Here is an 18,005-nt window from a genome sequence, read left to right on the forward strand (position 1 = left end):
CAGTAATTATTTATCATCTTTTTCTTCTACGAATTTACAAAAACACTGCTGCTGATGTCGCATTATGAGAGAAACAGAAGAAAAAAATGCACAAACACAAGACGGAAAGGAAAACAGGACAGGCATGGCGTTGAATTTTACGCCTGTACTGTGCTTTGAAAACACTCAGTTTCAAGTGTGCCATCTCCCCAACTTTTTTTACTCATGCAGATTTCGCATGTTGAAATAGTTAGATGTTTTTGAACATGCCTGTGGAACCGCCAGGTTCCTAAAGCATCACAGGCATCGATTAATCTCTGCAAGTGGGGCAAACATCGAAAAAAGAAAGCTTGGTTGGTTATTTTTTGAAGCCGCACAAGTGCGTGATGTGCCTGTACGTCATGTTTCTGTGCTGAAACCGCAACGCATTCTACTGAGAACATATTATGGGTTGCAACCTTCCTTTGAGCAATGCATGTCAACTTGAGAACTCTGCAGAAATATTTTTCGTAGCTTCACAACGTCTATCAGGACGACGGAATAAGAAAGCGTCTTCAGGCGTCTTCAACACCACAACAATAGAGAAAGAGATAATTCTTTATAGTAGCGTAGCTTGCTGCGCCACTTAGTAGGCAAACGTGCGTGGTGTGGTCGATAAGCAAGCGCCAGCTTTATTTCTAAGGCTAGACAAAATAATATGTGAATAGGCGCTTCTATTGGCTGTCGCGGGGACTGTGTACTAAAATCTCAGATGCTGCGAATAGGACGCATCCGGTGATGCCTTCTGGGAGCTTCTAGTATCTGTATATTGCTCAATTCACTCATGCTTAGCACGACGACAGCGACAGTGACATCATCAGCAGCAAGTTTTACTAAATATCTGTGACTCTCTATTCTTAAGCAATCACGCGGCTCGTGTTTAATATATTTTTCCTTTTCGCCCAAGCGCATTTACGACATGATTCCTCTATCCATCGACACGCAGTTAATAATACACAGTGGGCGCCCGTTTACATTGCAACCACCCGACTTCAATTTAATTTCATTTCCTTTTTTATAGGTAAAAGTCACTACAGCTTAACCGCTTTGTCACGTTCCTTTATTTTCTTCGTTGAGATCAAGTCGGTCGGTCATCCATAGGTACCCCATGGATTTCACCGCAGGAATCAGGAGATAACGACGAAGTAAGGTGTGAGACCGGGCTAGTTGGTATTCCATATTGATACGACCAGCGCGAAAGCAGTCATGAAACACAAAAAGAGGCGACGAGGACAAGCGCTGACAGCGCTTGTCCATGCTCGGCCTGTAATTCAGCGTTGCACGTCCAGGCAACGTTCCACGTCGCCAGCCTTTGTCCAGCTAATGATCTTTCACTGCAAGAGAACGTCACCCTTATGGCCCCTGCCAGGTCCTGAGCCTTTGCCTCAGCCAGCGCCTGAGCTGACCGATCAACAAAGCTAGCCACGATGGGACGAGGCCATTGACCTCAGAAATAGACAAGAGGACAAAAGACTGCACCGAACGCGCAGGCACACTCAGGCATTGGCACCGCAAAGGGGGAACAAACAGCGCCTTGCTGAGATGAGTCCGACAACTCAAGAAACCACGAGGGGTTAGCGCTTGTCTAATCATACTAAACGGCTCGTCGCCTCGTTATGTTTCGTGTCTGATTTCGCGCTGGTCGTATCAATAATGACCAAGGTGGGCACCATGATGATGAATATGAGGAGAAATCTATTGACACCTTTGGTAGAATGGGTTGACTCGTTGACGAGCGGTTCTCGTTAACCCGGGAGCCAGGACGACCTTAAGTAAACTAAGCGAGCTGCCCCCAGCAAAGGTAGTTGACCCCTCGTGGTTTCTTGGGTTGTCGGTGTCATCTCAGGAAGGGGCTGTTTATTCCACCTTTGCGGTGCCAATGCATGAGTGTTCGGCGCAGTCTTTTGTCCTCTTGTCAATTTCTGACGTTTATGGCCTCGTCCGATCGTGGCTGGCTTTGTTGTCCGGTCACCTCAGGTGCTGGCTCAGGCGTGACAGGGGCCATAGGGGTGACGTTCTCTCGGTGTGAAGGGCGATTAGCTGGACAAAGGCATGCCACGTGGAACGTTGCCTGGACCTGCAATGCTGAATTTCAGGCCGAGCATGGAAGTGCCTGGAAAAGTAAAAACGCGCATAACAAGTTTGACACGACGTCTGCAGAAAACGGCTCGAGTAGCTCGTTCCCGACAGCCTTGTCGCTTCGCACTGTGTGTACAAGCCACTCGAATTCCAGGAACAGCCGGCACATTGCCGCGTGACTGGCCGCTCGAGGCGCTTTGCGTGTATTCGCGGGCTTCTTTCACGCTCGGAAAAACACTTTTATATAGCACGTATTGAGCAACAGAAAGCCGCATCGGGAGTTTTTCATGTTGCTCTACTGTTTTCTCATTGACACTTTTCATCTAATTTTTATAATTCAGAAGTTGATTATTAATTAAGACTTATTATGTAATTATGTGGAATGCAAAAATAATATGAGTATCTCCAAGCGCCGTCACAAAACATTACCTTGGTTCTGTCCAGCTACGTGGCATTTGCATATTTTTAAAGTTTGGCTAAAGTTACGTGGGACAACCTGTATATATATATATATATATATATATATATATATATATATATATATATATATATATATATTTATTTATTTATTTATTTATTCATATTACCCCACAGGCTCCAGTGGAGCATTGCGTAGGGGGGGTTACAGAAGAAAGGCAATAAATACGGCATAAAAATAACTACATAGTAGGAAAGAACAAGTAAATTTGTACATTGGAATGGAATATATATATATATATATATATATATATATATATATATATATATATTCGCAATCCTTGTTTAAAATTTCTTTTCGATTTTCTGTTTGAAAACAATGTTTTGGAATTAAAACTAAACGTGGATAGTTATGTTCGTTGCTGCAATGGGTAAGCGTTTGCGAACACGCGTTCCACATACGGACGTTGAGTTCGCAGTGAACAGCGCCTTTCGAAATCGCTACAAGGAGGAATGCAAAGCGCATTCGTTTTCCAAAACTGAGAGGCATGACATGTGCGATAACAAATGTCTCAATTTCGGCTGAATATCGTCGTCATCGTCCCCCTTTATTCCATGCTTACAATGTACTCCAGTTTCGTACAAGACTTAAAAAAAACATGAAAGATTCTGGAATCACTCCAATTCTGCACGATGGCTCAAATATGCTAATTTTCATCATCTTTCAATTCGTAGAGCATTGACTACAATTTTCATTAAAATTCAATACCAGGCTTTCAAAAGAAAGAACGTGTAAGATTCAGGAATACCTCCAATACCACAGTGGGAATTCCGCAACCATGATGTCCATTGCTTAATTGTTTCAAAGAGTAAATATATATATAGCACGAGATACTGAACAGCTTCAATATCAATATAAGTAGGCAAATAATATTCATCTACGAGCCCGAACCTTGCATGTAACTTATCATAGAGTACTATTAATTCTGCTAAACAATGATGCTCAAGTTGCTTAAGCTCTACACGGAGTTAGTAACACATTTTTATTCCTCGCAGCTTTAACTAATACGAAGTAGCAAAACTGTTATATGTGCTAGAAGGTGATGTAATTTATTGAAGACATATCACGCCCCCTTTTTTACCCGCCGTGGTTTCTCAGTGGCTATGGTGTTGGGCTGCTGAGCACGAGGTCGCGGGATCGAATCCCGGCCGCGCATTTACATTCGCACGCCCGTGCAGCCGGTCGATTGCAGCGCGCCCGCGCGGCGCTAAAGGGAATTACAGATCTAGGTACTTGCTGGCGACGCGTCTCCGCAAACGCCCCTAGCTCTGTGAGTCCCTGCGCCCTAGCGCCGTCGCCTCCCCAGCTTCTGCATGGCTCCACGGAGCGCGCCGCGCTAAAGGCCACCGTGGTCCGTCAGAATGATGCATTGAGTTAACGGTGTTGAAATCTGACTGGCCACAATTTGTCACTTAGCTTGGATCTCAATTTCTTTCCCCTTTTAGTTTTACCATACGTTACCGCATACGGTAAGGTGCGCACCATGTTTTGCAAGCCGAGCCGGACCAAGCCTAAACATAGCGAGCAAGTGGCGTCGGCCACAGAGCCCACGCCATGCATGTCCGCGTCTCGCGTGCGTTTTTCACCATGGTAGCACCAAGAGACGAGTTAAATTTAATTCACCTTCTGCAACGTGGCGAAGTGGCAGCAAGTGTGAAAAAAAAAAACACTTCGGGTTGGTGGCGTCATCTAGTGACGAAGAGTTTACTTAGAGGGGGCGCAGTAAATAACTATATTCCACTTATCTGCTGGTGTAAAGTGTCGGCAGCGGTGCAATTTAAAACAAGCAGTCCTATTTTTTATACGCAAGGCCTGAAGGTTAACCGCTGTCATCGTCATCAAGTTGCCGTACGCATCGAGCACACACGCAGCTCAAACGTATTCGGTCATCGCGGTACGTTACCGCACTTGCCACACCGTAACACGGCACTACTAAAACTAATTGACTAAACAGTCGCCACAGGAGCAGAGCCGAGCACACACAGCTCAAACGTATTCGGTCATCGCGGTACGTTACCGCACTTACCACACCGTAACACGGCACTACTAAAACTAATTGACTAAACAGTCGCCACAGGAGCAGAGCCGAGCACACACAGCTCAAACGTATTCGGTCATCGCGGTACGTTACCGCACTTACCACACCGTAACACGGCACTACTAAAACTAATTGACTAAACAGTCGCGACAGGAGCAGAGCCGAGCACACACAGCTCAAACGTATTCGGTCATCGCGGTACGTTACCGCACTTACCACACCGTAACACGGCACTACTAAAAATAATTGACTAAACAGTCGCGACAGGAGCAGAGCCGAGCACACACAGCTCAAACGTATTCGGTCATCGCGGTACGTTACCGCACTTACCACACCGTAACACGGCACTACTAAAACTAATTGACTAAACAGTCGCGACAGGAGCAGAGCCGAGCACACACAGCTCAAACGTATTCGGTCATCGCGGTACGTTACCGCACTTACCACACCGTAACACGGCACTACTAAAAATAATTGACTAAACAGTCGCGACAGGAGCAGAGCCGAGCACACACAGCTCAAACGTATTCGGTCATCGCGGTACGTTACCGCACTTACCACACCGTAACACGGCACTACTAAAACTAATTGACTAAACAGTCGCCACAGGAGCAGAGCCGAGCACACACAGCTCAAACGTATTCGGTCATCGCGGTACGTTACCGCACTTACCACACCGTAACACGGCACTACTAAAACTAATTGACTAAACAGTCGCGACAGGAGCAGAGCCGAGCACACACAGCTCAAACGTATTCGGTCATCGCGGTACGTTACCGCACTTACCACACCGTAACACGGCACTACTAAAATAATTGACTAAACAGTCGCGACAGGAGCAGAGCCGAGCACACACAGCTCAAACGTATTCGGTCATCGCGGTACGTTACCGCACTTACCACACCGTAACACGGCACTACTAAATCTAATTGACTAAACAGTCGCGACAGGAGCAGAGCCGAGCACACACAGCTCAAACGTATTCGGTCATCGCGGTACGTTACCGCACTTACCACACCGTAACACGGCACTACTAAAAATAATTGACTAAACAGTCGCGACAGGAGCAGAGCCGAGCACACACAGCTCAAACGTATTCGGTCATCGCGGTACGTTACCGCACTTACCACACCGTAACACGGCACTACTAAAACTAATTGACTAAACAGTCGCCACAGGAGCAGAGCCGAGCACACACAGCTCAAACGTATTCGGTCATCGCGGTACGTTACCGCACTTACCACACCGTAACACGGCACTACTAAAACTAATTGACTAAACAGTCGCGACAGGAGCAGAGCCGAGCACACACAGCTCAAACGTATTCGGTCATCGCGGTACGTTACCGCACTTACCACACCGTAACACGGCACTACTAAAAATAATTGACTAAACAGTCGCGACAGGAGCAGAGCCGAGCACACACAGCTCAAACGTATTCGGTCATCGCGGTACGTTACCGCACTTACCACACCGTAACACGGCACTACTAAAACTAATTGACTAAACAGTCGCCACAGGAGCAGAGCCGAGCACACACAGCTCAAACGTATTCGGTCATCGCGGTACGTTACCGCACTTACCACACCGTAACACGGCACTACTAAAACTAATTGACTAAACAGTCGCGACAGGAGCAGAGCCGAGCACACACAGCTCAAACGTATTCGGTCATCGCGGTACGTTACCGCACTTACCACACCGTAACACGGCACTACTAAAAATAATTGACTAAACAGTCGCGACAGGAGCAGAGCCGAGCACACACAGCTCAAACGTATTCGGTCATCGCGGTACGTTACCGCACTTACCACACCGTAACACGGCACTACTAAAACTAATTGACTAAACAGTCGCGACAGGAGCAGAGCCGAGCACACACAGCTCAAACGTATTCGGTCATCGCGGTACGTTACCGCACTTACCACACCGTAACACGGCACTACTAAAAATAATTGACTAAACAGTCGCGACAGGAGCAGAGCCGAGCACACACAGCTCAAACGTATTCGGTCATCGCGGTACGTTACCGCACTTACCACACCGTAACACGGCACTACTAAAACTAATTGACTAAACAGTCGCGACAGGAGCAGAGCCGAGCACACACGCAGCTCAAACGTATTCGGTCATCGCGGTACGTTACCGCACTTACCACACCGTAACACGGCACTACTAAAACTAATTGACTAAACAGTCGCGACAGGAGCAGAGCAGCAATGTATTGTCTTCTTGCCTGCTTACTAATGGCAAGAAATTAGGCTCTAGCACTGTGGCATAATCAGTTCTTTCAGGTATGACTACGAGCTTGATGCTCTACCATTCGTCCACGATCACATGCATACTTCCCTCCGACTTCATGATCGGCCAAATGTAATCACGTTTTAACACTTCGCCAGCGCACAAACGCCATCGTCGTTTTAACATTGACCACATGACACTAACGTAAGCCCGTACGGTGGTATACACTGTCGCTAATCGCGTCAAAATCCCGTGTTTCTCTAGTTAATGCTCGTTCAGTACCTGCACTAGAACCCAACAGTCGGCTCGCCACGGCCGCACTAGAAAACGATCGTCTTCTCAACGTGGTCGTCGTATCGCTGTTTGTGCACGCACAGCTCCGTTCGCGCAAACGCGTTGTTCCACCTTGTATCGCTTCGTTTTATCTCAAACAATGCAGGATAGACATCGATTCCAGCAGTGTGCACGCCACCCTGCTTGCGGAGAGTTGCCGAGCCTGGTCCAGCGGAGGCGTTCCCGCGGCTATGGCGGCGAGCGGGGACTAGGGGACTCGACGCAGATAGGTACGCGCGACCCCTAGGACCGAAAAGCACCTAGATGCGCAGTTCCCGTTAGTGCCGCGCGGGTGCGCTGCAGTCATCCGGCTGTACGGGCGCGCGAATGTAAATGCGCGTCCCGGTGACAAGACAAATGCACTGTCAACCGGAACCAACTCGCTAAACTTCTGACACCTTACACTTGCAGACGTTTGGCGGAGGTAAATAGAGAAATCCAGAGCATCCATAACTTCGATTTTGCAGTGCAGAAGTTTAAACGAGTGGGGCTCCAGTGACAAAACAAATGCACTGTCAACCGGAACCAACTCGCTAAACTTCAGACACGTTAGATTTGCAAACACTTGGCGGAATTACCTGTAGAAATTGAGTGCATCTGGGGCTTCGATGATGTAGTGGAGAAGTTTAAACGAGTGGGGTCCCAGTGACAAGACAAATGCACTGTCAACCGGAACCAACTCGCTAAACTTCTCACACCTTACACTTGCACACGTTTGGCGGAGGTAAATAGAGAAATCCAGAGCATCCATAACTTCGATGTTGTGGTGCAGAAGTTTAAACGAGTGGGGCTCCGGTGAAAAAACAGATGCACTGTCAACCGGAACCAACTCGCTAAACTTCAGACACGTTAGATTTGCAAACACTTGGCGGAATTACCTGTAGAAATTGAGTGCATCTGGGGCTTCGATGTTGTAGTGGAGAAGTTTAAACGAGTGGGGTCCCGGTGACAAGACAAATGCACCGTCAACCGGAACCAACTTGCTAAATTTCTGACACCTTACACTTGCAGACGTTTGGCGGAGGTAAATAGAGAAATCCAGAGCATCCATAACTTCGATGTTGCAGTGCAGAAGTTTAAACGAGTGGGGCTCCGGTGACAAAACAAATGCACTGTCAACCGGAACCAACTCGCTAAACTTCAGACACGTTAGATTTGCAAACACTTGGCGGAATTACCTGTAGAAATTGAGTGCATCCGGGGCTTCGATGTTGTAGTGGAGAAGTTTAAACGAGTGGGGTCCCGGTGACAAGACAAATGCACTGTCAACCGGAACCAACTCGCTAAACTTCTGACACCTTACACTTGCAGACGTTTGGCGGAGGTAAATAGAGAAATCCAGAGCATCCATAACTTCGATTTTGCAGTGCAGAAGTTTAAACGAGTGGGGCTCCGGTGACAAAACAAATGCACTGTCAACCGGAACCAACTCGCTAAACTTCAGACACGTTAGATTTGCAAACACTTGGCGGAATCACCTGTAGAAATTGAGTGCATCCGGGGCTTCGATGTTGTAGTGGAGAAGTTTAAACGAGTGGGGTCCCGGTGACAAGACAAATGCACTGTCAACCGGAACCAACTCGCTAAACTTCTCACACCTTACACTTGCACACGTTTGGCGGAGGTAAATAGAGAAATCCAGAGCATCCATAACTTCGATGTTGTGGTGCAGAAGTTTAAACGAGTGGGGCTCCGGTGACAAAACAAATGCACTGTCAACCGGAACCAACTCGCTAAACTTCAGACACGTTAGATTTGCAAACACTTGGCGGAATTACCTGTAGAAATTGAGTGCATCCGGGGCTTCGATGTTGTAGTGGAGAAGTTTAAACGAGTGGGGTCCTGGTGACAAGACAAATGCACTGTCAACCGGAACCAACTCGCTAAACTTCTCACACCTTACACTTGCACACGTTTGGCGGAGGTAAATAGAGGTAAATAGAGAAATCCAGAGCATCCATAACTTCGATGTTGTAGTGCAGAAGTTTAAGCGAGTGGGGCTCCGGTGACAAAACAAATGCACTGTCAACCAGAACCAACTCGCTAAACTTCTTACACCCCGTACTTGCAGGTAGAGAATTCAACATTACCCATGCCTGTGATGATGTAGCGCCGACGTTAACGAGTGTGGCCCCACTGAGAAAAGAAAAGCACTGTCAACCAGATCCAACGTGCTAAACTTCACACACGTTAGATTTTCAGGCTTTTAGTGGAAGAATCTAGAGTTATCCAGACGACTGTGGCTTCGATGATGTAGTGCCGATGTTTAACGAGTGTGGCCCCAGTGACAAAACAAAAGCACTGTCAACTAGAACCATCTCGCTAAACCTCACACACGTTAGATTGCAGCCGTTTGGTTGAAGTACCTAGAGTGATCCCGACATCTGTGGGTGCGATGTGTTCGTGAAGAAGTTTAAACGAGTGGGGCTCCGGTGACAAAACAAATGCACTGTCAACCGGAACCAACTCGCTCAACTTCAGACACGTTAGATTTGCAAACACTTGGCGGAATTACCTGTAGAAATTGAGTGCTTCCGGGGCTTCGATGATGTAGTGGAGAAGTTTAAACGAGTGGGGTCCCGGTGACAAGACAAATGCACTGTCAACCGGAACCAACTCGCTAAACTTCTCAACCCTTACACTTGCACACGTTTGGCGGAGGTAAATAGAGAAATCCAGAGCATCCATAACTTGGATGTTGTGGTGCAGAAGTTTAAACGAGTGGGGCTCCGGTGACAAAACAAATGCACTGTCAACCGGAACCAACTCGCTAAACTTCTTACACCCCGTACTTGCAGGTAGAGAATTCAACATTACCCATGCCTGTGATGATGTAGCGCCGACGTTAACGAGTGTGGCCCCACTGAGAAAAGAAAAGCACTGTCAACCGGATGCAACGCGCAAAACTTCACACACTTTAGAATTTCAGGCTTTTAGTGGAAGAATCTAGAGTTATCCAGACGACTGTGGCTTCGATGATGTAGTGCCGACGTTTAACGAGTGTGGCCCCAGTGACAAAACAAAAGCACTGTCAACTAGAACCATCTCGCTAAACCTCACACACGTTAGATTGCAGCCGTTTGGTTGAAGTACCTAGAGTGAACCCGACATCTGTGGCTGCGATGTGTTCGTGAAGAAGTTTAAACGAGTGTGGTGCCGGTGACAAAACAAGAGCACTGTCAACCGGAACCAACTCGCTAAACTTCACACTCGTTATATTTGCAAACTGTAGGCGGATGTACCTCGAGAAATTCGGAACATCCGCAGCTTTGATAATGTAGTGCCGAAGTTTAAATGAGTGTGGGTCCGTGACAAAACAAGAGCACTGTCAACCTGAACCAAGTAGCTAAACTTCACACTAAATTCTGCTAAATTTTTTCCAACCTGGACCAAAGCTAGCGTGTGCTTTCGTGTTGGTTACAACAGAACAATCTTTACAATGTGGTCATGCTAAAACACTCGTTCGCTTAATCTACGCCTTCCAAAATCTGATCTACGAAAGTATCCGCGATATGGAGCTGGTTGCAAACTTTTCAGCGAGTAGCCGTGCGTCAGAACGACCTCGCAGCACAGCGAAGGTTTGCCTCGGAAACAGACCGCGCTTTAAGGCTACGTCTTAACTAACCACACTTATGATGCTCGAGGAACTAAAGCCAACTTGCTATAAAGAGTAAAGATATAACCGCAATGTGGAGGCGAAATATGGGCTTTCGACAAAATGCAATTTACACAGAAGAATTGGACAACAGCGAAAAAAAAGCACTTACCGAAGCGATGCCATCCCGCCACCTTTCCAGAGAAAGCTCGTCTCGGCTTCTAACCACAGATATTCCCAGATCGGCGATGTCTTTTAAAGTCATGTGCCCCGCCTCGGAAACAGAAGGGCGTTCCTATATTTCCAATCTAGTGATCTCATTGGTAAGACGCATGGTCACGTGAGAAACTCTACCGCCAGTTTCGCTTTCATGAGCACCGCAGGGGCAAGCTGGGCTTCGGGTGTGTGTCACGCGCGAGGCAGCACAAAGGGGTGGAGTTGAGCCATGTAGGCAGAAGCACTGCAGAAGATAGCGCCAACTTTTCCAATTTCCACACCTACCTTCTAACAGAAAGAGAAAGGGTGTGCACAGGGAGGCTTTTCTACCACACAAGGATCGTTGATGGGTGTGAGGGTACCACATGGGCATACAGGGCTTCGCGTGTGTGTCATGAGTGAGGCATCACAAAGGGGAGCAGTTGAGCCGTGAAGGCACAAGGGCTGCAGAAGATAGCGCCAACTTTCCAATTTCCACACCTACCTTCTAACAGAAAGAGAAGGAATGTGCACAGGGACGCTTTTCTACCACACAAGGATCGTTGATGGGTGCGAAGGTATAGATGGCTTCGGCCAGACATTTGACATCGGTAAAGAATCAGGCTCTTATGAAAAGACAATGAATGCGTATGAAAAGAACTGGACCACAATATTCCAGGAAAATTAAAATTACCGAGAAGGAATAGTGGTGAATTCGATTGTGGGTGTGATTAACCAGGAATGGGACAAGAGAGAACAAAGTAATGCGCCATTTTACTAATGTCCATAGGCGTTGACTGAAATCTACGGCAGGTATTACGTAGTAAAAGACAGCTGAAGTGCACACAGATTAAAAACGCATTAAGTTTCAAGGGAATACATTTTCTCAACGTTTGGTGTTTTTTTTTTTTTGAGCTACGGATCTTAGGGAGGCTAAGTTTGGAAGGAAGGAAGAAATGGCCACTTTGGTGACAAATTTTGTGAAAGTGCTTCAATGGTCGCTGTAATCATGTATTTTTTGTATTTGCAATAAGGTTTACGTGTTTCTCCCTGTCTTCGCATAGCACATTCTTATCTTTTTAATCAAGCGAAGCTTGTTATAACTCTGACTTCGGTGGCGTCCATGTACGCACAAAATTATCAGCATCGGCTAGAGCATCGTCGTCCTCTTCCGCAGCTGGCTCGTTGGCGCCCCTCGGTTTTATCTCGTACTTGTGCCACTGCTCGCGTGTTCGTCGTCTGCTTCGATAGCTGGCTGCGTTGCCACTAATCATTCCAGTGTAGAATTTCAGTTCTATTCTGTCGTCGTAGTGCGAAGGACCGCGTTTACGGGGGTATAAGTCATTCATTGTCTTCCGTAATTTACAGATTTAGTTTTGAAGCAATTTTATGGAAATTCATTCAGAATGAACGGGCTCGGGAATGGGCTCGCCAACGACGTGCCGATTCCAGCGTGAGGGCTTCTGAAGCCCAGGCGAAATGTCAGCGAAGAGCCGCGGACCCCGATTTGAGGGAGCGCGATGTTGAGGTCAAACGTCAGCGTCGTCTTGGCCTCCAGGAACCCGACAACGGTGGTGCACGCCTCGGCAACGCTAGCGCCAACTTCCCCGGTGCGATGGCCAGGTTTCAATGCGATTTGCGCAACCAGAACTTCTGAGCCAGCTGCTTTGCGTGTGACCGGTTTTGGTTCAAGCAAAACGTGGTACTCGTCTCCCAATTAGTTCGGCCGTATACCGCATACACTCGAGTTACGCCCTTCGTAGCCAAATTCCGTAGCCAAAAATGAAAAAAAGCGCACGGCGCCTCGATTCGAGCTAGTTCATCGAGTTTGAGCTAGATGTGCGGTTCATCTTGAAACTGCAGCGCGCACACAAGAAACGAGGACAATAAGGCGAATCATCGATGCCATTACAGGCATCGATGATTCGCCTTATTGTCCTCGTTTCTTGTGTGCACGCTGCAGTTTTAAGATGAATAGCTACCAACTCGCCCAACTTTCAATACTTTTAGTATGTGCGCTGTCTTCACAGATTGCATATTGTGAAAATGTTTAAAGATATAAGCATATCTAGCGCAACAGATCCCACGGCGAACGAGGGCATCATACGAATTCGCGGTCGAACGGACCCTGGGCAGCGGAGACATGTACTAGATGGGCACTTTGGTGCACGGTGTTGTTAAAACAGCAGCGTTCACTCTTTTTGATACAAAGGAATCACGGGGCCTACGCATGGCCGAAGAGATTCCACCAAAATACTTTACCCCGGGGAAAGGTCCACACCTCATCAGTATAGGCAAAAAAAAAAAAGAAAGACGAAATAGAAACTGCGGGCATTGCACAAGTTAATGCGGTATATGCTACGCATCCTTATTCCGATAAAATTTGAAGTCAGCGCTGGGTGTCTTTTATACTGTCTATCTCGTGTTTCTTGCACCAAAAGGCCAGCTTTCCACCCCATTATCTAGTTCTGCTTATTATATAGGGATTGGCGCTTCTCGCTGACCATGTGTCGCTTTTTCAGTCGTCTTTCTGAGCTGTTATTTGCTCGACCTTTGAACAAATAAATATATGTGACCGTTTTGCTGATATATATATATATATATATATATATATATATATATATATATATATCTGCAAAACGGTCATTTGAATGTGATGGTACTCGCGCCCATGAGTCATTTCCTGAATACATAATTTATATCCGCAAGTGTCCTTGGAAAATAAGAGGGTGAACCGAAAGATGATTAGCGAAACGTTTTCCTCCAAGCAGTGTTTTTCCTGAATCTTTCAATAAGTGTTACTTTCTTACTGCCCTGCTATTCTACATGTGCAAAATACATCTTTACAAAACGTACTTATGTCCTGCAATTTAGGTACCTCTGCAGACTCAAAAGCTCAGGCCGACATACTATCTTCTGGGGTACAAATTTAAGTAAATTGTTTATCATTTATTGAAATGATTTCAGCAGTGGCGCACCGACGGGGGGGGAGGGGGGGATTCGGGGGTTGTAACCCCCCCCCCCCCCCCTGAGGCCGACTTAACCCACCCTTTTGTTTAACCCATTTTCTTTCCTTACGCATTTGAGTGCTGCAACTAAGATGTAAGACGCGCAATCGTCTGCACACTCGCAAAAAGCACACTTTTTTGACAATTTCCCGTGAAGAAATCGAAATTAGTGCTGTTTAGATGGCATTGGCAAACTGTCACCCCCCCCCCCCCCCCCCCCCCCCTGGCAGAGATCCTGGGTGCGCTACTGGATTTCAGTGCCTAATCAGGTTTTCCACTGAGCTATCAGGGGTGCTTTGAACATTATCTGGGTGCCAATAAAAATTCTGGCTGGATTAGTCAGCATCTGTCGTGGTGACTCAGCGGCAATGGCGTTGTACTGCTGTGCACGAAATAGTAGTAGTAGAAGTTTTAAATACTTTAATGAATAAATATAGAAAGGGAAGGAAATTTCTGGTGACCGCAATAACTATACAACTCCTCACACCTGAACAGCGATTAGCAGTGTCAATTTGATTCCTGACAACGGTGGCCACATTCTCATTCAGGGGGATTTAAAAACGCTCGCGCATTTTGATTTGATGATTTTGATGTGGTGATCGAAATTTGCTTCAAAGTTAATGGACTTATTGCTTAACCGTAAAGTCAGTCAACTATCCCTACTTTGCAGTGCTTAAAAAGTGAGTGCCCTGAAGGCTTGTAAGTAGTAGCACGAGGTTGTCTCGTGCCCTTACTGGAACACTTTTCAAATTATCAGTTTCTTCTAAATGTTCTTTTTTAAACAATTAACCTGATGATTATTTCAAGAGGCTGAATTCCGTGTTAAGCGAATCACAAATTTTATTCGCCTTTCTAAATAATTAACACAAATGAAGTTCCACAGTTTCGCCGCGTATTTACGGCCCGATATTTCTAGTCTGGGCTCAAGGTGTGTCCGTAATGCTGGTACCAAAGGTTATCTTTGTTACGCAGTCATCAGAGGAATCTATTTGTAGTATGTCGTGGCAGGTTTTGGGGCCCATACTTGTTCTAATGCTTCATAAGCGCCACTTACCAAAACATGTAGAAAATGCGCACGAAGCAAAGGCGACAAGACGTACTACAAAGTGAAGGATTACAAAAGGGTTGAAATGGGGCACTGATCCCTATGCTCCGATCAGCATCCCTTCACTTCTGGCTTTGCAGAACAAAAAAAAAAGTTGGAACAATTTTTCTCTCTCAGAAACTCTCCTAGATGGCCATGTCGGTCCCTCAAATCGCAGGGACACACATGACACCGCTCCTGGAAAGTTTGCAGAGTACGCCGTGAAGCCATCCATAACAAAGGTGTGGCTGGGCCCCTACTACATGGATAATGTTTTTGGCACCATTAAATGCCTTCGCTAAATTATTTTCCTTTTGGTCTGCACTCAATGTTCCTGTGGCTATCATTTCAGCTTACCCTTACCGTGTGTCTCCAGAAAATACATTGCTGGCGCGGCACGACACAGTGAACTTCCCTGTACTAGCTCCTTAGAGTGGCGTTGAAAGTCATTGTTTCCTATCGATAAACCCCCACCAACAGTGGTGCGGGCAGCAGCTAGCGGTGATTCAGACCTTGAACTGCCTCCAAATGCAAGATAGCATCCACATTTACCTCTTGGCCATAAACGCAAACGTGGCTTCGCGAACTATAATTTGTCGGGGTTCTGCACAGCTTTGTCCCGATTATTCCAAAGCCTGCTACCCGCTTCACCAATAAGCTACTCCACACGTGCGACTTGCCAATGCGTTGTCCTTTTAGCTTTCACAGCTAGGGCTAGAGCTTTAAAGGCAGTTTAGCGTGCTACACATCCGAAGTGATTTACGGCGGCAGCCGTTCTTCAAACATTGTCGTTTCTGTCACCCTCCCCATTTTTCCGCGGTATTCAGGGAACTTATTTAAAAAGGCACAAGCAGACTGCATGATCATTGAGGATGATATAAGATTCCGGTGGGGGACCCATCTTTATTCCGGCGTCATTGTCGACGTGTTTCTGAAATATAGGCACAGCTTGACCACCTCAAACGCGTATGCCGATAACTAGCATGTACAGACTTGCGCAAAAACCGCGCAGACGCGTATTACGCCCGCTGCAATGAAAATAAATCTCGAACTTTCGATTTTCGTTCTGCTTTTCTTTCTTCCTGTACAATAATACTCCTTTGCAACCTTCCCGCCACCCACTCTGCTGACCGTGGTTCAGGATTGCGCATCCAAAGCTAGGCAATTACACTGCAGTAATTATTTATCATCTTTTTCTTCTACGAATTTACAAAAACACTGCTGCTGATGTCGCATTATGAGAGAAACAGAAGAAAAAAATGCACAAACACAAGACGGAAAGGAAAACAGGACAGGCATGGCGTTGAATTTTACGCCTGTACTGTGCTTTGAAAACACTCAGTTTCAAGTGTGCCATCTCCCCAACTTTTTTTACTCATGCAGATTTCGCATGTTGAAATAGTTAGATGTTTTTGAACATGCCTGTGGAACCGCCAGGTTCCTAAAGCATTACAGGCATCGATTAATCTCTGCAAGTGGGGCAAACATCGAAAAAAGAAAGCTTGGTTGGTTGTTTTTTGAAGCCGCACAAGTGCGTGATGTGCCTGTACGTCATGTTTCTGTGCTGAAACCGCAACGCATTCTACTGAGAACATATTATGGGTGGCAACCTTCCTTTGAGCAATGCATGTCAACTTGAGAACTCTGCAGAAATATTTTTCGTAGCTTCACAACGTCTATCAGGACGACGGAATAAGAAAGCGTCTTCAGGCGTCTTCAACACCACGACAATAGAGAAAGAGACAATTCTTTATAGTAGCGTAGCTTGCTGCGCCGCTTAGTAGGCAAACGTGCGTGTTGTGGTCGATAAGCAAGCGCCAGCTTTATTTCTAAGGCTAGACAAAATAATATGTGAATAGGCGCTTCTATTGGCTGTCGCGGGGACTGTGTACTAAAATCTCAGATGCTGCGAATAGGACGCATCCGGTGATGCCTTCTGGGAGCTTCCAGTATCTGTATATTGCTCAATTCACTCATGCTTAGCCCGACGACAGCGACAGTGACATCATCAGCAGCAAGTTTTACTAAATATCTGTGACTCTCTATTCTTAAGCAATCACGCGGCTCGTGTTTAATATATTTTTCCTTTTCGCCCAAGCGCATTTACGACATGATTCCTCTATCCATCTTAAGACACGCAGTTAATAATACACAGTGGGTGCCCGTTTACATTGCAACCACCCGACTTCAATTTAATTTCATTTCCTTTTTTATAGGTAAAAATCACTACAACTTAACCGCTTTGTCACGTTCCTTTATTTTCTTCGTTGAGATCAAGTCGGTCGGTCATCCATAGGTACCCCATGGATTTCACCGCAGGAATCAGGAGATAACGACGAAGTAAGGTGTGAGACCGGGCTAGTTGGTATTCCATATTGATACGACCAGCGCGAAAGCAGTCATGAAACACAAAAAGAGGTGACGAGGACAAGCGCTGACAGCGCTTGTCCATGCTCGGCCTGTAATTCAGCGTTGCACGTCCAGGCAACGTTCCACGTCGCCAGCCTTTGTCCAGCTAATGATCTTTCACTCCAAGAGAACGTCACCCTTATGGCCCCTGCCAGGTCCTGAGCCTTTGCCTCAGCCAGCGCCTGAGCTGACCGATCAACAAAGCTAGCCACGATGGGATGAGGCCATTGACCTCAGAAATAGACAAGAGGACAAAAGACTGCACCGAACGCGCAGGCACACTCAGGCATTGGCACCGCAAAGGGGGAACAAACAGCTCCTTCCTGAGATGAGTCCGACAACTCAAGAAACCACGAGGGGTTAGCGCTTGTCTAATCATACTAAACGGCTCGTCGACTCGTTATGTTTCGTGTCTGATTTCGCGCTGGTCGTATCAATAATGACCAAGGTGGGCACCATGATGATGAATATGAGGAGAAATCTATTGACACCTTTGGTAGAATGGGTTGACTCGTTGACGAGCGGTT

The sequence above is a fragment of the Dermacentor silvarum genome, chromosome 4 (assembly GCF_013339745.2).
Source record: "Dermacentor silvarum isolate Dsil-2018 chromosome 4, BIME_Dsil_1.4, whole genome shotgun sequence".
Taxonomy (NCBI): domain Eukaryota; kingdom Metazoa; phylum Arthropoda; class Arachnida; order Ixodida; family Ixodidae; genus Dermacentor; species Dermacentor silvarum.